Source organism: Heterocephalus glaber, unplaced genomic scaffold, assembly GCF_053883595.1.
Source record: "Heterocephalus glaber isolate CG9 unplaced genomic scaffold, H.glaber_assembly_v1.0 deba00001497, whole genome shotgun sequence".
NCBI lineage: Eukaryota > Metazoa > Chordata > Mammalia > Rodentia > Bathyergidae > Heterocephalus > Heterocephalus glaber.
In genome coordinates, this window is record NW_028258320.1 from 35,485,346 (window position 1) to 35,508,031 (window position 22,686).

Consider the following 22,686-nt stretch of genomic DNA (forward strand, 5'->3'; position numbering starts at 1 on the left):
TTCAGGCTGGGCTGGAACTTGAAAACCTCCTGTGTCAGCCTCACAGACTACTGGGATTACAGGCATTTATACACAGGACAGCTTTCCCTGCCTTATTCATTACAATCCATAGCTATTTATTATGTTCAAATTTCAGTTCTGAAAGCCTCCTAACTTGTTCAGCGGGGTTGTTTGCTTTCTTTCAGGCCCAATTGTCATATTATGTACAGATTTTTTTTCATAGAGGGCAAAAAACATTCTCCATCAGCAGTGTTGGGGATCCCTGGGACCCAGGGTTTTGAATGAAGCTCATACAAATAGAGAAGTTTTGAAACTAGCTTTGATCTACTGGGTTGTTGATTTGTTAAGGAGCATTTTCATTAGCCTGGGTATTACCTTCTCAGGTTTAAGGATGGCATGGGACAGGGAAAAGAACAATTCTTTTCTCTGCATCAGAAGTTCTACAGGTTTTCAGACTGAGCTCTGAAGATCTAAAAAGAAAATCTGGCATATATAGTAGGCATCAGCAATTGTAACCTAAAACAACATCTGTGAGTGGAATTGTGACATTTGCTTTCACTGTATAGGTTTCGGTTTACAAGGCTAATCTGTAAAGCTGTTTATTCCTGCCTCCCGAGGAATTAGCACTGGCTATGTAAAGAAAACAGGGTTCTGGTGCCAACTCTGCCACTTATTCACAGATCTAAAGGAAAGCACTTTGTCTCCCTTTAGTTTCTTCCTCTTAAAATTATGGGAGTAAATGTTTGCTAACATGTTTTCCAGATCTGATGTTCAATGATTCCCTGTAGTAAACAACTAACTAAATAAGGTACTTTATGGACTGGAGAGAATGAACTCTCACCAGAGGTTGCCTGTGCCATAGCCACTGTCCTGAGATAAACTTTTAAAACAAACAAATAATTCAGCCTATGAACAGTTCTGACATCAGGCAGATTTGGCTTCAAATTCTACCTGCTTTGTGAATGTGGGTTAAACATGGCTGAGCCTCATGTCCTCCAGCTCTAAAATGGGAATCCTAATAGGATCTGTGCCATGAGGTTGTTGGGAGGGTTAAAAGAATAAAAACATACAATGCACCCAGCACAAGGAGTGTCATGTAGTTCATTTTCAATGGATGTGGCAAGAGTAATATAAATGCAGAAATAAGAATTCTGCACATAGAAGAATTCTGGACAGACTAGAAATAAAAAAGGCTTTTATCATTCTTTTAGAAGAGATCCACCCCAAGGCAGCCCAACTCTGGCCCAAATCCTTTCCCTAGGTACTCAGAGCTCAGTACTTTTATCATCCCAACTTTTTATCCCTTTAAGCAAGAAGTCTTCTTCATTTGACTACAAGGTAATTTGGACATTTTCCCTCCAGGCTGCACAATATGGTCTCTCCTGAGCTCAAGCTGATATTCCTCTTGATAACTTGCCAGTCCCTATCTGATTTTGTCTTATCGGAAGGTATTTCCTCAATTAAATAAAATACACAAAAGATACTGAAGAGGTGTAAAATTTGAAAGAGGGAATTCCTGGCCTTAAAAATTACTAATGAGACAAATATAAAACAACTAGTTTTCTTAAAGGAAAGTAATACAAGACACGTTTAAAATGCATAATCCTAGGGGGCCTCAAAAGCTAGTGTAACATATAATTAATCTTGAAGAGTTAGAAATATTTTACCAGGAGAAACTGATAGGGAGAGGTGAAGGAATCTCACAAAGGTATGGCTATAAGAAAATTGGAATGCTTAGAAGAAAATAGTAATTTAACCAGATGTGTTCTCAGAGGAGGTAACTGAGAGCCAGTGAATGTCCCTGAGCATTGGATACATGATCTGATATAGGCAAAAGCAGCATTTAATTTTTGTTTAACAATTAAGCCATAGCCTACTCATTCAGCAGAATATATTGAGTCTCTAAGACATGCCAGGAAAATGAGAATCTTTGATATATAAATGAAAATGTTTGTGATTGCATGTAAAATGACATCTGCTCAGATGTGAAAAACTGGGCATCTTGTGGGCCACAAGTTTCAGAAATAATCTATGTCTTCTTTAGGGGTTCACTCACCAATAGCCATTATTTATTGGAAGTTTCTATATGCCAGGAATTGTGTTAATGCTTTGCAAGAATTACTGGGTTTACTCGCATTCTGGCCTTATACAGTGGGCACTGAAATTCCATCTTACCACAACTGAGCTGAGTCTCCCAGAAGTTAGCAAGCTTGAGGTTATACCACCAGACAATCATGGAGCCAGAAATCAAATTCAGGTTGAACTAGTGTTTTCTTTGGTACCGGGAATAGAACTCAGTAACCTTGTGCTTGCACGGCAGGAGGCGGAACCACTGAGCTAAATCCCCGGCCCCACCATCCCCTTTTAACCACTTTTGCAGCCAATAAAAACACCAATGCCCTCAATGAAAGAGTCGATATGGTGCAAGAACATCCCTCTCTGCTCTTTTCCGCCACAGACCTGGCCAGAGTTTGAGCAGGCGCTAAAGTCTCATCTCACTCTCAGCACAGCGGAAGGTGTAAAGATATTTTTAAAGTTGAAAATAATTTCACACATTATCCAAATGTGAAAAAGTCGCTGAAATGCCTAATGCTTCTTTTAGCCATTTGGCTAAGTGTGCTTTTCATAACCTCCTTGCACAGGTTCTACTGTAAAAGAAGTAAGTATCTGGGAAACCCCACCTTTAACTTTTATGTATACTTGTTGGTGTGCTACTTAAGGTCGGAAGGCATTAAATTTGGTTCCCTGCTAGTTATTTTTTAATATATATCCTGAAAAATGTTGTGAAATCTGGCTTGTTGCTGTATTGTTTTCCTATGTTCCAATAATTCTATTATTTATTTCTGGTTTCTGGGTTACAGATGCTATTTAAGAAGCAGTTTCTTGTTGCAAGGTTAGAGAAGGGTGTGAGCTGATATTTTAGCTAAGAACAGAAATTCTATTTTAATTTGTTTCTACAGTGCAGCTGGCCAGACTCCAATTTTTTAATATTGTTTATCATGCTTTCTAAAATCAGTTATTTTCCAAAAAGATTTTTCAATTGTTATAATCCCAATTCCTTGTAGTTTTTAAATTAATTATCTTTAGCTCACTATATTTCTATTGCTTTTATTATTTAGGTGTAAACATACCAAATGAAGAAAATATTTTAAAAATTCTTCTACAATAAAAACAAATAATTTGTTTAATTATAAATGGAAGTTTTTAACCTTGGAGGTAATATCCCAGAATTTTTGCAGCAGTCTTTTATATTATAAATGTTAAGAAACATTTAACAAATGTTCCTATGGTTAAACAAAGCATGAAAAATATTTTAATAGGAACAAAACTGCCTATGAAAACTGGATGCTCTCTAACATTTTATTATTCTATTACTACTTATCAATGGGAAAAAATTCATGCTTCTAACTTAAACAGCATCGGTTAGAAAATGAGTTTATAACAATTCTTATTTTTGAGTACTAGGAATAGCCTCATAATTTTAAAAAGAAGAAAAAGAAAATACAACTATCTATCTTATAATTTAATAATGAGCAATTTCTATGAAAGTCCACCTTCTCCACAGGGAAAATACTGAAGGATATGTAAAGACAACACTGCAAATATCAGCAAGTGACATAACTCTGGAGGTCATTTTTATTTAATCATCTATTTGAAAAACCTAAGGACTTAAAATGGTCAGTTACCAGGACCTATAACATTGAAGTCACCAGGAGGAAATCTTTTTCATGAATTCATGAGAAAAATAACTACCACCTTTACAGGAAATGTTTCATAATCGGAACCTTCTCTCTTCATAGATACCTAGGGAGGTACTGCAACATTGACATGCATTTTATTTTTATCAAAACATTTTTTCCTTTATTTAGTTAGGAATTCAATGATTCTCTATAATCTAAAGACTTCAGTTTGCACATATCTTTACTCTTTAGGGTCAGCCTGCTTTACTACCCAAGGCAGTGTATCTCACTGGGACATACATGAAAGATTGTTCTAGGAAATGAGATCTATTCTCTCAGTCTACTAATTTTGGTCTGTCAAATCTAGCACTGAAGGGCCAGAAAAACCTTTAGCCTTGCTTAACTGACAGGTCCCACTAAATATGCTAGTGTTCCATAGGCCCTATGGAAATGAACTGTGGTGACATCCCCAGAAAATCTGTGTGTTCCTCAAGCATGTGCCTTACAACCATAAGCTCTTGCACAACATGCATATTTGAGCAACTGTTTGGCACAAAAAGCTGTCACAGGCCCTGAGGATACCAAAATAGGAAACTGAGAATCAGAGGTCTTTTGGTTAAAGTGAAAACTAGATTTCAGTGAGATAAAACATTATTTAATGACATTAAGCATAGTAAGTTAGATTGAATTGCCTATGAGAATGGAAATATTCAAAGCCTATTGTTTGGTGCAAGGAAGAGTATAAAATTTATTATCTAAACAGGGCCACTCCTGAAAGTAAATGAAGACATTACTGGGAGTTATGCCAGAATAAGCATGAACCCAGACAGTCCTGGTAAAATCAAAAGGTCTGACTAAAACTTCTCATTCTCATCTTCAGAGTAGGAAAAGCTTTGTAACTAGAACTCTACTGGGATGTAGTCTGTCCTAATCCCTTTCTGATGGCATATGTTACTTCTTCATGTAAGTTAATTTAATTCAAGTGTGTTATTCTGGAATCTCACAGAACCTGAAAAAAACTGGTTCTTTAGATGGATTAACATCTATCCAGAGTTCAAACTATATTCAGAATGCAAACGACTTTCTTCCTTTCCAAGTGCACAGAGAGTCAGAAAAAGTATCAAAACATACTTGCCAAATACTGGCAACAAAGACAATTGATACCACAGGAAATAATGAACACTTGTGTACTGTGTATGAAAGTAATACAATGACACTTGAATTATCTGAATTATCCATGTAACAGGTTATAGTTGTGTAAGAGTTAAGGGTTATTATATACATTGGTTAATTGGTGTTTCCATGAGGCAACTAGCTGGAGATTATCTTACATCCCGGATGGAGAAAGTGAGGGTAAGTGGGCAAATGACTTGTGCAAAGTCACACGCTGAATCCAGAACCAATGGCTCTAATTCTTTTTTTTTTTTTTCTGTGTACCTAATGCTTTATTGTTTGTTTGTCTATTTGCCTTTTTTTCCCCTTAAATTATTTTATTGGTACATTTTAGGATACAATCCTTTTACATTTATCATTGGGTGCTTGTACCTGTACATAATGTATCTTGGTTTTCATTTTTTTCCCATTACCTGTGTGCCCTTTATCCCCTCCACCCTTCCCTATTTACATAGACTTCATTTCCATTTTTTTTCTTTTCTCATAATTTTTCCTTTCCTCATCCCTTCCCACCACCCTACCCCCTTGGACCTTTTCCTATTTCAAAGTATCAATTATTAATCCTTTTAATCCTATTTACACTTTCAGTTTCTCACACTAGAGAAACTATTCAGTATTAATTTTTAGAACAGTGGTTCTCAAAGTACATCAGTATCCTGGGATCTTGTGGGATACTCATATTTGAGATCCCAACCCATAACTAATACACCAAAAACTCTAGGGATAGAGGAAGCAATTTGTTTTAGTAAGCCCTCCAGATGACCCTGACATGCTCGAAGTACAACTTTTGAGCACAACTGACCTAGGAAATAAAGAATATTTGCTAATATTTTCTCCTCTCCAGATGATAAAAATATAATTCTCTCTCTCTCTCTCTCTCTTTCTGTCTTTGACTTTTTTCCATTTTTTAGCCATCTCTGATGGAATTTTTAAAAACCGTTCTCATAAAAAAAAATTCTCTATAATTTCTTATATTCATAGGAATAGCTAGTACACATAATTTAACCAGTTTTCATCATTTTGATGATAGTTTTTAATAATAAATTTTTGTTCTTATCATTTTCATGTCCCTAAATCAATCCAAAGATTTCTATTTTTCTAATATTGTAAAGGAAGCATAAAATTAAGATTTTTGGAATTTTATTGTAAGATGAATCATAAATTTTAAAACAACCAGAAGACTAGGAAAAACCTTGTGAGAAATGACATTAGTAGTGAGAATTCACAAAATGTATCTCCAGGGCATTAAGAAAAGAAAACTAGAAGAATTTTCAGCAAAAGCAGATGGTAACAGACAAGGCTGCATGTTGAATGGCAATTATTAGTTATTTCTAAGAAAGGAAGTTGGTTTTATTCTGCAAGATGCAAAGTGATTTAGAACAAATTGCCTGACGGTGACTTAAGCCTAATTGGGTTTGATAATTATTTGATGAAAGAGCAATCCGCCATGGTATCCAAAAAGGAACAGGATAGGAATATCTATCCTTAAAACTTGAAAGCAAGCAAAAAAAAAATCTTCTTTTCCCAAATACCTCAATAAATAACAGCAAGACAGAATTATTTCAAAGAGAACTTAAATGTGGTTTGAAAATTTTCTTCTTTAAACAATTTATGTTTCTATAGGTGACTCTGGCTTCTGTCCTAGAATATTGTCCTCAAGAAGAATATGTTGTTCTTCAACACTCTTGCCAACACTAGATATTCTGGAAGGCACTTTTTTGAATTCCATGTCCAAGACATATTCTGGTTTTTTGGATATAGAAAATCAAGAGTAATACTAATGATTTTATTTCAAGTTACTTAAGAATAGAATATATCCCTAGTCATATGAAATGTGTCTATTCATAGCCCATAAAACATAAAAATTAGTATGTCAAATTTATTAGTCATCAATTTGGCAAAGATCATAATGTGACTTTCTGTGTTGTTTTTGTTTCAGAGAAAGACTTCTAATTTTTTTCCTTTTCCACTCAGAAGTAAAACTTTGGGCTGAGTTCATTTTTTGGCTAATTTCCCCTGAGGAAGAAAATTACCAAAAAAAAAGGGTGCAGAATTTTATTGATTAACCCTTATGTAGAAAGATATTACTTTTATTATGAATTCTTTACTTTCCTGTTGCTAGGAAAAATATTCTTTCTTCTTGAACTTTATTTAATGTGGAGAATATAACTCCCAAATTAAAGTTCTATATTCTTAAAGCAGAAATGAATCTTTTTTGATAAGAAAAAGCTCAAGTTCAGCTCAGGTAAAAAAGCTGACTGCTTTTTATTTTTGCCTTAAATATATTCATAGCATTATTTGTTCTAAAATTTTTTATAGGGGAAAATACATGTTTTTCAAAGGGTTGAACTCTCTTTAAAAAACAGGGAATAAATGGCTTCTGTCTTTCAGTGCAATTGGGTAGAAATGTCTAGATCATCAAAAAGTGGAAAAGGGATTTGCTCATAAAAAGTAAGAAGAGGCTCAAAACAACCTGCAAGTGTTTGTGTGAGACAGAAAGGCTGGTAGGTTTCATGGAAAGACAGTGAGCCCCACTACCATGTAGAACTTTGAAAGGTGGGAGGCTCTTTGATACCCTTTGATGTATTCAGAGAGATGGATCTAAGCACTATGCCTTGAGAAGTTAGGCAACTTATCTAACGTATCTGGGCAAAGAGCTCCACTGGCAGATTTGTCTAAAATAAACCCCCAAATTGAAACTAAATAAACCCCAAACTAAACAAACCCCCAAATTGAAACAACTCATATTAGGAAAATATGCCTCTTAGTTTTGATTTTGATGAACTCAAAATAAGAGAACTTTCCCCAGTCTTTCAGTAGGGCATTATGTTCTCCAGACTCTTGGCAAGAAGATTAGAACTATAAGAAGGCACTAGCAAGACATTTGAGTGTCATCGGGTCAATTCCTATTTGCTACCCTAGGGAACAATGGAAGAAATAGGATTTCTGAATATAGATTTAGATGCAGTCATCAAGAGGATGTTTTCATAAGAGGTAAACTCACTTTTATGGCTCCCTTAAAAGTATAAGAATTTATTTGAATTTCCCCAATTTAAATCAATCACCTATCATACATAAATCTCACATGAATTTATCTGTGTCCTAAGATATGACATTGAATTAATGAATTCTGTGTATCCCTTTTTTAGTTAGTAAATTGGTTATTCGAATAAAAATAATTCTTGTTAGGTCTTGAAGAAATCCATCCAATTTTGATATGTCCATGTTTATTCTAGACTTTAAGTTTTAAAAACATTCCATTTGGAGTAAACTTCCCATACTAGAATACTCTCTATTTTTATTACACCAAATACTGAAGCTACTCTAGTCTTTTGATTGTTTAAGGAATTTTTCTAAGAACAATTATGTATTGCAGATTTTAGTGTAGAAATTGATTTCAATCATAGTCATCCATGCAGGAATACAAAATTATGTTGTAAATGGGGTGTTCTCATGAAGACTTCTTTTGCTATAGGTCATTCCTAGTATCTCTCTCTCTCTCTCTCTCTCTCTCTTCTACATTTTACTCCACATTTCTTTCTCTTCCTTCCTCCTAACCCCACCTCTCACTTTCTTGTGTGCATATATTTTGTACATTCTCAGCATGGACCCTGAAATAGCCCACAGCCCATTCTATACAACACATTGCAGTTTTTATGAGCATTCCTCAATCTCTCAAGTCTTTGCACTACTTTGTTCAAATTCCTGAGAGAAATAATCCGACTGACCTGTGCCCAGTGACTGGATTAGCTCACTTTTGATCAAAATCCTAGCTGTGATAATCTTGAACGTCAACTTGATTAGTGTGATAGATGCCTAAAGGATTAGTAAAGCATGTTTCTGAGTGTCTGAGTGGGTCCCACAGCTCGACACTGGAGACTCTATTCTCTCTGGCACTCTTCCCCTGTGCTCTGCCTCCTGACCATCATGAAATGAGAAGCTTTTTTCCCCTAAGACTTTCTCCATCATATTCTAGCCCTGGAGTCAGCTGACCATGGACTAAAACCTTGGAAACTGTGAGCTAAAACAAACTTTTCATCCTTAGATGGCAAGTTTCAGGCATTTTGTCTCTGCATTGGGAAAGCTGGCCCATACACTATCCCTAACCAATTAATCATGGTGAGGAATGTGAATACTGAAGTAGGGCTGCTATGGTACTTCTAGGATCCAAAGGGAAGGCAGAGCAGGCAAAGAAACATGTTTCATGAAAGGCAGGATGAGAATTTGCACTTGATTTCTATCTCTTTTAGGATGATGTCCTAATTCTGGAAACTGTTCCCACTTTTATTTGAACCTTTTATCAATATATATTTTTAATTGCACTGAGGCAGATTCTTAGGTGTCTTTTCTCTTAAAGGACAGTAAGATAAAAAATATTGTTCCTGTTAATTTTGTACATTTTCAAATGAAAAGTGGTATAAAATAACAATAAACTGGTTATAAAATATTTACTGTGATATTACAGAACTCCAAAATTTAACCATCACACATATGTCCATTTTTTCAAGTGGATGCCACATAGCACCTCCCTTTGCCTTAAAGTGACTGTATTTAAAACATACCTGCTAGATAGATGATATTGAGGAACCAGTTCTAAATCTTTATTACAGTAAAAGCTGGCACAACCAATTCTTCTGCTGTATTACTAGTTTCTGCAATTATTAATATATCTCTTATTAAAAGACCATATGGTAGATTTTGCCAAAAAACCAGCATAGAGGTTTGGCTCAAGTACTTTGTCACATAAATCAGTTTGTTGTACTTTTAGACTCCTGGATACTGGCTATGCTGGAGTTTACAGATTCTATTTGTATGCACACACGCCCCCAGAAATTGCTCTCCTACATGCGTAAATCTCCACGGTGAACCTCTTTTTATTATCTTTAGCTTGCCAAGTGAAAAGCAGCCAATCAAAACCACTTGGGAATGTGTCAGTTTGTGGAATCATGTAGGATTATAAAGGCATGAGTGTTTACTGTATCAAGAACAGAGGCAATAAAAACGAAGCTGGTGTAGTGACCTCACCAAAAATACATAAAACCTCAGACTGTTATCCAGGATAAAATGCTGTGTTTTTATCTGGGTCTGCCAGTTTCTCTAACAAATGCTATACATGACAGGGATAAATACTTTATATTGTGATGTAAAACAACTTGGGGATGACTATGAGCTACTAGGTCAGTTACTGATTCCCTGTGATGGTCACTCTGAATTGTTGACTTGGTTGGCTTGAGATATGCATAGAAAATTAGTAAACCACACTTCTGGGTGTGTCTATGAGGATGTTTCCAGAGACTATTGGCATTTCGAACAGCAAAGTGAGGGGAAAGACCCATCCTTGAGTGTGGGCAGCACCGCCTAATAGGTGAAGGGCCTGAATGAAACTAAAGTGAAAGAAGAAGAAAGTCCACCAGTATGTGCTCTTTCTCACTCTGCTTCCTGGCTGCCATGAGGCAAGCTGCTTTCCTCCTCCACACCTTTCTGCTCTGATGTTCCTACCTTGCCAGAGGTCCACAGTGATGGAACCAACTAACCATGGACTGAAGCCTCAGACACCATAAGGCAAAGTAAACCTTTCTTCCTTTTAGTTCACTTTCTCAGGATTTTGTCACAGCATCAGAATACTAACAATTCACTCATCACCAAATAGTTCCAGAATGGTTTGCTCGCAACAGAAGTTCTAGTCTGAAATGGAACAATTCAGTGTTCATGTTCATGTGCAAATCATGTTCAAGTGTAGAACTGAAAAAAAATCCCATGGTTCCAATGAAAGATACTTTCATGTACACAGTACAAGTAAAAATAATCTGTGTTTAAGCCACAGAGCAGTGGCATTCCATTTTTTAATGGGGAAGGACAGTGAGCTGGAATCTAGAAGTTAGGTACAGGGATGAGACACAAACCCACAGCTCACTCTAACATGTCTATATTGTCGTTGAATGCTTCGCGATCTCCAGTGCTACATGTATCTTTGAGTTGTCTATCTATGCACTAATATCTAGCCCAAGCACTGACAATACCTTCCTTTTTGGTGACTGATGTTTCTGATTTTTAACTTTACGAAACTGTGCAACTTTTGTTAGAAAAAAACTAGGAACTGCCCTCTGAAATTCTCTTAATTTTTAACGTAAAATATGTTTGCTGTTACCTGGGCTCTTGTAGACCTATGGAACATTTTTTTGCTTCCTGGAGTGAATGTGGGATTCTGTCCTAATTCTCACTCCCAGGCAGAAGGACTGAGACTGACCTCATCTATCTGGCCAGGACATATGGGAGTAAGTCTTAAGCTTCATAATTAAGAGTTACCAGGTCTCTGAAGACTACGGTGAAATTGTCACAGCAGGAAGCCCTGTGCAGGTGTGATTAGGGACTATTTCTTTCCTGTAAAGCAGTTTTAACTCCCTAGTATATAGCAGATATTTCTCACATGTGATTCCCTGTCTAATTTCTTACAACCATCTAGGAGGATAATACCATATTTTATGAGACTTTTTAAAAAGTTATATAAGTGTTACATGTTTTGGGTAAAAATGTAGAAAAGTATAACATGCGAGTATAGTATACCTCTGCTCATAAATATGTGGACCACTTATCAAATGTCCCAGTAATAACCACTTTTACCTGGGATTTGAGTATCTTCCAGAATGCTTCTTTCCATACATGTGTCTATCTTTTTCTTCATGTCCTTCTGAAATTTATTTCATTTTACTTTGTATCTTGAATATTTCCTCATATCTGAGTCATTTGTGACTTTCATATCAATTCCATTGTCCTACAACTAATTTCCTGTATCTAATTAATTTTTTAAAATTAATTTTATTGGTACATTTTAGGTATACAATATAATGACATTCACCATTGCAGATTTGTATCTTTACATAATATATCTTGATTCTTATTTTCCCCATTCCCCTGCCCTCCCTTCAACCCCTCCACCCCTCTATTTACAAAGACTTTTCATTTTCTCATATTAATTCTACTCCCTTCAGCTATATGATATCCCCCTGAATAGATGTAAAATCACTTATTTAATTAATTTTCTAAACATTTGGTTTCTGATCTTTTACTATTGCTAGTATTACTACAGAGAATATTCTTGTACCTGTTAAAGTATAGTATTTGCTAATGATATTGCTTGGTTAAATTTTGGAACAATTCAATTTCTGATTGAAATCTTTAAAGTTCTGAAATGAGATTTAAAAAAATTTTTTTTCTTCTGGTATCAGGAATCCAACTCAGGATCTTGAGCTTGCCAGGCAGGCACGGTGCCACTGAGCTACATCCCTGGCTTTGAAATGAGGATTTTTTTTTATTCCATTTTATATATTCATTGAGTGGGGATACTGAGTCTCAGGGAGTTTAAGATATATTTCAGAGGACACAAAAGCTAGTAAGAAAAGGATTTGAAATCAAATTTATCTGGCTCCAAGCTTCACCATGTTCACCTTTGTTGTATGACTTCCCAAAGCTTTAAAAGGCCTTGTTTGTAGTCTGATAAGTAGTCTTTAAATTTCTTGAAGAAATAGAGTCAGTTTGGTACTGGGCATGGGATATTATGAAAAGTTTCAAGATGACCAGTTATTCCTTACCATGGAAATGAGATTTTAAGAATGTTTAAATATAATATACTATAACTATATACTATATACTATAATGCAAAATTTTAACCAAAGATTATAAACATGTCAGAAACACATAAGCTTAAAACAGGATTTGACATAGGTAGAGGTTCAGGATTCCTAGGGAAATGATGATTGGGCTGGAATACATGATGTGGGGGAGTAATTGGAGGAAAGGGAATACACATTCCATTCCAGGAGGAGGAACAGTATGTGCAAAGGTCACAGCAGGAGGAAACATGGCAAGTTCCAGGGACCAGACAGTATAAATTCCATGTGGTTTTCAAATCAGGAATTAAGAAAATATAAACAGGATCCATACCCTATAGGGGCTTGTTAATCTAAGGAAGGTTTGTTATTTAAATTTTTTTTTTAAAAGCCATCAAAAGATTTTCAGGAAAGCATAAATTTGCATGGCATCAGATTGAAAAATGATTACTTAGCTCCCAGCAGCAAAGCTCATCTGTATATGAAATGTGTATGAATGAACCTGGAAGTAAATTCTTAAGGAAGGAACTCCATATGCTTAGGAAAACACTTTGTACTTACTAATGAACTCTCTCTCTCTCTCTCTCTCTCTCTCTCTCTCTCTCTCTCTGATAGTTAAATATGAAGTAAGAAAGCAATTTACTTAAAGACACTGTTAAATCTGAAGCTACGGCTAAAATTATTACCATGATGTTTAGGGGATAGCAATATATATGAAGTGTAAAACTAGAGAGCTTTTCAAATCAACTTAGCAGCAAGTGCTGACATCAATTTAAAATTAACCAAATGCCTAAGCAGTAAAAGTAGCCACATGGGGAAACACATTTTAGAAAGAATCCACTTAGACTAAGAATGTGGCAGCTGCCTCAGAAAAGAGACCCTGTTAGTAGCTCTATACCCTTAGCTTCCTCAAGCATTCGAAGTGCTATATTAAGGCAAAATGAAGTTTCCAAAAGGCAGACAAAAATAACATTACTTCTAGGGTAAATACATCTTTAAACATCTGAAACCATATTCCAGACATAAACTGTATGCACAAACATCTGGAATACTAGCTTCTATGGCAAACAATGTTTGATGTCAACACCTGGCATTACAGAGCTTCCAAACAAGGCCCAAGTCTGGGTCATATTGGGTACCACACGAATGCTTGCCACTGCTCCCCCACTTGCTCCAACAGTCCCTAAACAAGATGATTCAATGACTGGAACAAGTTCTAAAAGACAAAGAAGATGATTCAGTGACTAGATCATGTTCTAAAAGACGCAGAGTTGCCCTAAGTTAGAATAGTCCAGGCATGTCCATGAGACATATTCATTTTCACAGTCTGTGAGGCACATATAGCACTTGCTGGCATGAGACTTGATAGTTTCAGCTGTGATTATAGCCACATCTGTGCCATTCTTCCTCGCCGCCCATAACCCAGTTACCTGGATGCTTAACTTGACCCCAATGGCACTATACCACACCTCATGGTTCATATTGCGTTCTCCATATGAAATATATTCTCCATTACAAAGCTTCAATTTGTGTTTTAAAACCAAACTGTACAATCTGGTCAGGAAGAAACTCAGCAATTTTTGAGAATCAGTCGTAAACCAAGCATTTGGTATAGAAAGATGAACAAACCACAGTGTTCTAAAGAAGGTCATATTATATGTCTAAATTCCTACTGGCTAACAGATTGCCTCTGATTAATAATGTTAAACAAGGTAAATTGGATAGATCCAGACAAGAATAATAAATTCAGCATATAAGCGACAAAAAGAGCAAGAACTGAAGTGTTAGTGTGCATGCTGCTGTACATATCATATCTTCAAGGATCAAGAATGTCCTGACATCTATGGAAGAATATATACTGTTATAGAATTAATTATAGAATTAATTCATTTCTTTCACTATTATTTACTATTTCAACTAGTAATATGCAAGATATTAAGTTAAATAACATAAGTCTTAAGTGTCTCCCTCAAAGGATTTAAATTAAATAAATGAATAAGTCATAGATACAAAAATATATACATTACATGGGAATAATGTCAAAAGATTTAAAAATAAAGTATTGTGAAAGTTTAAAGAAGAGTTATATCCTTTAAATAAAGGATTATTTAACCCATCTACCTCATCATCACTGTGAAATCTGGTGCTGAACATCTAGTAGAAAATGCTGTCAAGTGCTTATCCAGTGGTCCCTGGGTTCCCCCAATTACTGCTAAAATAAAGCTATCTAAAGCCAAACACTGGGTACTTCCTGATACGGTCGTTTTCAATTTTAGACAGCCATACACATTCTTAATTTCTTTCTTTCACTGAACAAAAATGTATGTTCCTAAAACTTTTATCCATTAGTCCAATGTCGTCCTCTGGTGACTTTCAGAGTCATTTTATTTTCCTTTCTGGATTTATAATTTGAAAAACTGAAATAAGTGATATTAAACTTAAGCCTTATCTTCTCTCATGTCTGTTACTTTTTAATATATGTCCTTATTTAAAATATGAACTAAACCTTCCAATTTCTAATATTTTAAATTTTACTAGAATACCATTAAGGTTTTCTGTGAATTTATTAATTTATTGAAACACAATAAAGTTTCCATCAAGTTGGCATTAATTCATGATAATGCTATCATCATTCAAGCAACCAAAGATCTCTATAATGCAATTACTGAACTCCTAGCCCTCCCCTTCATTCATAAGGATATCATGAGTACCTCTTGCTAAAATCTACATGCACATCTATGACATTCCAACACACCATCAGTTAGTATCTTATCCAAAACACAGCAAGTGAATTTTAACTGTATGATTTGATCACAGTGAATCTATTCAAATCTTATAGATCAACTTTTTCTTTTCTGAAACTCAGTGTTGTGAATAATCTGCACCATATTACACTAAGCTCTCCTGTATTCTGTGTGTTCTATGCAACAAATCTAGAACTTCTCTAAATCGTCAAGTTTTTTAATGAAAACGAGATTTAAGAATTCTCAGCTTATAGCTACATTCACTTAAAAAGCAACCCCTAACCTTCAGAGAAAATTCATACATAATAATACATATTTATGATATTAATAGCTATATATAATACATGAAAAGATAATTAAGCAAACATAAGTTTTTACTTTAGCAGTCACAAAGATCCCTAACCAAAGATTTAAAAGGAAAAATAGTCTAAAATATGCTTATCCTTGCTTTGAAATAAATGAAAATTGTTAAACAAGTAATTCAGCAAATATGAATATCTAGTAGAACTTTCTTATGATATAATTCTATTTAATAAATTTAGTTAATAATCTGATGTATGCAATGAACTGCCTATATTCCCCCAAATTCACATGCTAGATTCCCAAACCCTAAGGAGATAGATGGCATGAAGTACAGCCTTTGTGAGGTAATTGAGTTGTGAGGTGGAGACCTCCTGAATAGGATTTGAGCCCTTTATAAAGGAGAACTTACAGGCCAAGCCAGTCCCTCCTACCACAAGAAGGTACGGCAAGAAGTCATCTCTGTGAAAGGGGGCCATCACCAGACACTGAATATGCCAGTGCCCTGGTCACCAGGGACTCACCACCTCCAGAACTGTGAGAAATACTGAAAATTTATATTGTTTATAAGCTACAAAGTTCATGGTATTTTGTTACAACAGCCAAGACTGACTAAAATAGTGTATATCCACTTTCATATGCACTGGAAATCAAAGTTCTTTCTTCCTATTTTCATCACCAACATTAAATTTATGAGACTTTTTTGAGTGAGGGAATAAGATCATGGATAAAACTGCCACACTTTTCATGGATTACTTCTAGATTTGATGATTCCACTGGCCTACATTCTGTCCACCTCAGTCTTCCCTATAATTTGAACCATATGTGGGCCTCTTCAATCCTATTCTCACAATAAACATGAAGCTGAAATAGGTCACGAATTTTACTGGAGAGGCTGGATACTTCTGTTACAAATAAATTCATTTCTCTAAGTACCCCAGCATACAGACTATGAAAATGTAGGAAACCCTGTAGGTGGAAAATAAAATGAAAGTAAATCTGTTCTTATGTGTCTCATAACTTTCTCAGTCACAACAAAATATAAAATATTGTACCACCTGGGAAAATTTGCTCAAGCACAAATGCAAATTAGTTTGATGTCTGAAAATATTATTTGCTAAATCTCTGAGTAATAACTATCCAAGGCCAGATGATAATGACTTCTTATTAAAAAGAACTGGATGGGGACAAGGCTGAAGAGGGCCTTGGGGTAGAACATGCTCCTGGCATTGAGGCTCTAGCATTAAGCAGAAATGCTTTGCCCTGATTTTTTAGTGCTTCTAATGATGGCACTCATGATGCCTGAACTAAGACACAGAAGGAACCAAAATCTAGAACTTCCTACCAAAAATGTTCTCTTTTCCCACATGCACCCCCACCTGACACACTTAGAAGCAGGTCTGGATGAAAGCAAAGGCAGATCTCTGCTAAAGTGCAAGGTGCAGCTTATCTTCTATCTTCCAGCACTGCTTCTCTGGGTCTTTCCCCACCCCATGACCCATCTCTGTGCTGGGCTACGTGTCATATCCCAAGATACCATTTGCAGGATGGCAGGTGAAGCAGATTTATCAAAACCTGCTCCTAATCAAAACACCCTTTCCCACGGGTCTTCGCATTTCAGTGATTTACTCAAAGGAAAGTAATTAAATTAACTATATTTAATCTATGGCTAGGCATAAATTATTGCTTCAACTTATTCTGTAGTACAGCTTTTTCATACTTCCTATGGCCACTGCCAACACAAAGAAGTATTAACTACACCTGTGCCATAATTCTTATTTCTAGAACCCTGAGACCTTCTGATTTCCTTCTGCAAACTTTTTAATGGTACTTCTAAATCTATTATATAAAGTTTAGGCAAAAGTTATTTATGACAGAAATTGAGCAAGATTTATCAACCTTTAAACAAATGAATTAAAGAGTTTTTACTAAAGAAAGGGTCAGAACATCTAAAAAAAGGTCAAATTAAAAACCAATTAGACATTTCTGATTCCAGGCATGATTAGAAAATCCTCAGAGTGAATGCCAGTGTGTTTGAACCAATTAAACCAGCAAGATAAGGGGAGACAACACTGATTAATGCTGTACTTGGAAATCAAGTTTTAATTTAGATCTATTGAAAAAAGAAAAGTAGACAAACTACTCTGCTCAAAAACACCCATAACTTTGATTTTATGAGAGACAAAGTGAAGGTGATAAAAGTGGTTTCACTATTTCTTTCATACAGCCCAATTTTCGATAAGAAGCTATGGAAGTAAGAAATAAAGGGGGCGAAAAACACTTGTGAGCTCTTTTCTTTGATAACGTTCTACTTCAGAAGTTTAGACATTGCAGACCGGACTAGAAAATTATCTTCCACTCATTGTCATTAGTTTATCAACAGTCACTATTTACTGCTCTCTATTCAGCTATTTAGAAATGTGAACTCAACTTTCAATTTCAACAATGCAGAGCACATAGAATTGGAAAAATGTTTCACTTTATTCAATCTTTTCCTTTTAACAAGATATTTTATTGACTTGTTAAAATTATCATGATGGCTGCAGCTGTAAGCCAAAGTTCCATGTAGAAACCTGGCCCGTAAGTCACATTTAGTACCTTATAAAAATTCACTGTTTACTGAGGGACTGGCTAGCACAAGCTGAGTATTCCTTATCAAAAATACTGTATGGGAAGCATTCAGAAGTTTTTCAGGTTTGGGGATTTTTTTTTTAATTTTCTATTATTTACATGTACTTTACCTGTTGAGCACTCCTCAAATGGTAAAAATTCAGATTTGCAATTTCTAGATTAGAGATGCCCAATCCCCGGTACTATTTTACAGAACTTATACAAAGAAAGAGAGACTCATCATTTTAGTTGAAGCGCACTTTAAATATATTTTATATCATGGACCTAGATTGCTAACATAATAATATAGTAATAATTTAAACTACAGTCACTTGAGAATTTTTAAATATTAATTACTAATGTGATGTGGGAGATGATTTTATAAAGAATGTACTGTGCAAAGAAGTCATTGCCCTCTCATAGCTCCATTTAGTAGAGGACTAAGTGATGGATTACACTAAATATGTCTCCCATTTTAACAAAGATATGCAAAGCAAACTTTATTTCACAAAAATACATTAATTTTATTTTACATTTTGTATTGTCAGCTTTTCCATTACTGGGACAAAATGCCTGCCACCTGCAACTTGAAGGATAGATTTATTTTGGCCCATAATTTCAGTGGGTTCAGTCTATGGTTGGCTCACTCCAATGTAGAAACAGCCTGGTGGAAGTGTCTGATAGAGGAAAACTGGTCACATCATGCCAACCAAGTAACAGGGAGAGAAGAGCCTGGGACAAGAACATGCTCTTCCTGGTCATGCTCCCAGTGATCCATATCTTCCCACTAGCCCATATCTCTGAACACATGAGATTTGGGCAGACATTTTAGATCTAAACCATAGCACCCGTGAGACAAAGTGCATTCTGTAACTCAGAAAATCTATTTTATAAAGTAGATTTTTCTTTTATCATTGGAGAAGGGTATTAAATATAATAACAGTGCAGATTGAAATATATCAAAACTAAGCATCTTATTTACAAATATTACAAGTATATTTCTACATACTGAAACCTTAATACAAAAATTGTTGCATATTTCTTCACTGCTTCTTTTCTCTTTTTATTTAGTATACACCATTCCCTTTTCTCCACGGTGAAATGATTCTTATATTTATTTATTCTCATTACTCAACCGTGAATGACTGCTGTTGAACCCAATGTGTGCTTATGTTTATCTTGTTATATAATGATAGTTCTGTACCTAATATATAACATCTTATTGCTCAGGGGCTCTAACATAACATTTTAAAACAGTGGTAGGGTAGACAGAGCAAGTATTTAGTAGGATAGAAAATATAAGCCATGTAAATTTACACCAACATATCATTAAAGCCCTTGTGTCTTTTCAATTAGATTTTTTCATCTGTCTTTTAGTTGGCCTCTCTTTGTTTCTTCTGGCTAACTCTTTAAAACACATCCTTTAAAATTATATTAGCTTTTTAACAAATTAAAACAAATTTAATGACATGGAAAATATCCATTTATAATATTGTAGGTTCTGCAGATCAGAAATTGGGTGCTTTTTTTTCTGGGTTCTCTGCTTCAAGTTACATGAGACCAAAATGAAGGTGGCAGCCAAGCTGGACTCTTCTCTGGCATCCCTTGATAAAGAATCTACTTCCAAGCTCATTCAGGTCATTGGCAGAAGTTAGTTCTTTGTGGTTGTGTGATGGAGGTTGCTACTTGCCAGCTGTTCATCAGCTGGGGTGTCGCTCCGCTCTGTAAGGCTGCTTACACATCTTCTCTTGCTGCCTCTCCATCTTCAACCAAGCAATAGCATGTTGGCTCCTTCTTGTACTTTAAATCTGACTACCTTTTGTCTTCCTCTTCACCAAAGCTCCTGCCTTTGCCAGGAGCTTGTGAGAGTTCTCTGGTTTTAAGGGCTTATGTGATTAAATAATGTTGATCAGATAATCTCCCTATTTTAAAGCCAAATGTTTCCTATGACAGATCACAATGATAGGATTAAAATCCCATCATATTCATGGGATTAGGAAGTGTGAGACCCTGGAGGGTTGTTTCTAAAAATTCTGCCTGCCATAAAAATACAATTCACATTTCACTACCTGTAGAAAACCTTAGGCATCCATTCATTCACCTCTTCCTCCAATCTTTTCTTTTTTTGGGAGGGAGGGTACCGGGGATAGAACTCAGGTCCTTGCGCTAGCCAGGCAGGCAGCAGAACCACTAAGCTAAATCCCCAGCCCTCTTCCTCCAATCTTTTTCTTCCTCCCTACTGAATAGATGCCTTCTGCAGCATTACATGATGTCTGTTTCCTTGTGTGACCTTCTGAGACTCCTTAATCACGTAACCCCTGTGTGCAGCCTAGTGCCACACAACACCATAGATCTTCTTTGGTAAATGCATATCAAATAGTTTCTATGTGCCTTCAATGCTAAAGAAAAAAATAATTTATACTCAAGGTACACTACAGTACTGAAGTGTATTCATTACTAGTTTTTGAAAATAAATAATCTAAATACATATATAAAATTCTCAGTTAACCATACTACTCATTTAATCAAAATTTTACATTCATAAAATAATTTAAAAATATTTCTAAAATTTACTAAGAACGCATTGTTACTATGCTAACGTTGCAGAAATCTCGGAAAGAAATACACAGAGACACAGAATTCGGATAAAATAATAAAATTTCTTCTCGAGAGCGGACGGGAATGCCAGAAACCAGTCTGGTCAACATCCGCGCCCCCTTTGTTCAGCGTTTCCCTTTTGTATCCTTTTTAGCCATTATCTCATCCCTAGTGGTCTTTGATGTGTAAATACAATTCCAGTTCCTATTTACAAGTCACAGACACAAGATAGGCCATATACATTGTAAATTCACCCTGGCATGGTAACTTTGTTAGGTTAATGAAGTTACCCCTTAGAGTCAGATAATCCTCACCTTAAACAAGGAGTTATGGGAAAAGCAAATCTTAAAAGAACACATTACTTATTTTGCTTCTACAACTACCTTAATATTCAATCTATTAAGTTATCTAAAACTTTTCTGTATCACTAACTCCTTTATCACATTTAATCAAAATGATTTCACTTTACAGGTGAGTAAACTGAGATCAAGAGGAGTTAAGTAAATTGTCCAAGGTCAAATGACTATAAACAAGCATAACCAACACAGTCTGAACATTCTGAAGGCCAAGGCCTTCTGTTATCTTTCTTTTTTAATTTTATATTTATTGATAACTTACTATGTGCCAGGCATTGTGCTAATCATTTTCACTATATAGACTTGGGTCCCAAAATACTGTTAGTAATAATATCTTTATCATTTATATTTGTACCACTTATTACACACACATAAAATTATCAGGCCATTACTCTATAAGATGTTATTATATATTGATGTTTATAGTTAATATGCATTTGAAACCATCTGTCACTAATCTTTTATGTGAATGCTGTATATTTGTGAAGACATATGAAAAATAATAAAAAAACACTTCATAATACGCTAGTCATTACAAACTTCACGTGGAAAACAACCAACAAGAAAAATTAAACAAGGAAATTCTATCTTGCCTGACTGTGATCTCATCATAGCTGAGAACATTGTATAAATCACAGGTTTAATGGGCATGAAGAAACCACACATGTTTACAGTTATTTTAGCTTCACCACATCAAAGACCTGTGTTTTAGAGCAACTTTTTGTTACAAAACAATGTCATATTCAAATATGTGACATCTTATTGCTCAGGGCCTCTAAAGTAACATTTAAAAACAGTGGTAGAGTAGATAGAGCAAGTATTTACTAGGCTAGAAAATATAAGTCATCTAAATTTACACCAACTTATATCATTAAATTATATTTAACAATATAAATACCTATAACAGTTCACTCATACTACAAAATATATAAACATGAGTTATTAAAATTCCTAAAAAGGCCCTCAAAATGGACAAGGGCTGAAACTATAACACATTATGGTATTTTAAGCATCTACAAGACCTGCAATTTAGAGGAAGGAGGAACTCATAAGAAATGAGGAAAATATCAAGAGAAACCTCAAGGCAATCTTTGGAAGTTATTTTATAAAAAGAAATAAAAATTTAAACGAATTAGATTTCCCATTTTTCTTGCCATGCCTTTGACATCCACCATCAGGTCTGAATTCAAATGACTGCAAAGGAGTATTTATGAGTGGTGAAGAGAGAACCAATTTATGTAAATAATAAATCATGTTTATAAAGACTGTCTGTATGAGCCAAAGCCAGAAAGAGAAGTAACAATTTATACCACAGGAAAATTATTCCTAAGTCATAAAGGACAGTTTGTAGGCAGACACAGTTTATTTATGTAAATATAAATGGAAACAGCATTGCATTCTCAAAATAGATACTGAATTCTAGTATATTAAAATTCCAATAGTCCAACATTATCATGATGTTCTTTTCCAGTCACCTCCAGTTCTCCCATTTTGTAATCATCCACTTGCATATTTACTATTAAAAAAGAAAGGTGATAAATTTTGCATTCATTCTTTCTTGGATTTTTTTCCCCACATTAAACTTTAAATGAAAAACATGCAATTTTAATTTTTGTGT

The 22,686-nt window shown here is 35.1% G+C and overlaps 1 protein-coding gene across 4 annotated transcripts in view; it reads right to left on the minus strand.

Moving 5' to 3' along the window:
• Prkg1 (protein kinase cGMP-dependent 1) overlaps positions 1-22,686 on the minus strand; it is a 1,307,364-nt gene that overhangs the window by 1,030,756 nt on the left and 253,922 nt on the right. The gene's annotated exons all lie outside the window — the stretch shown is intronic.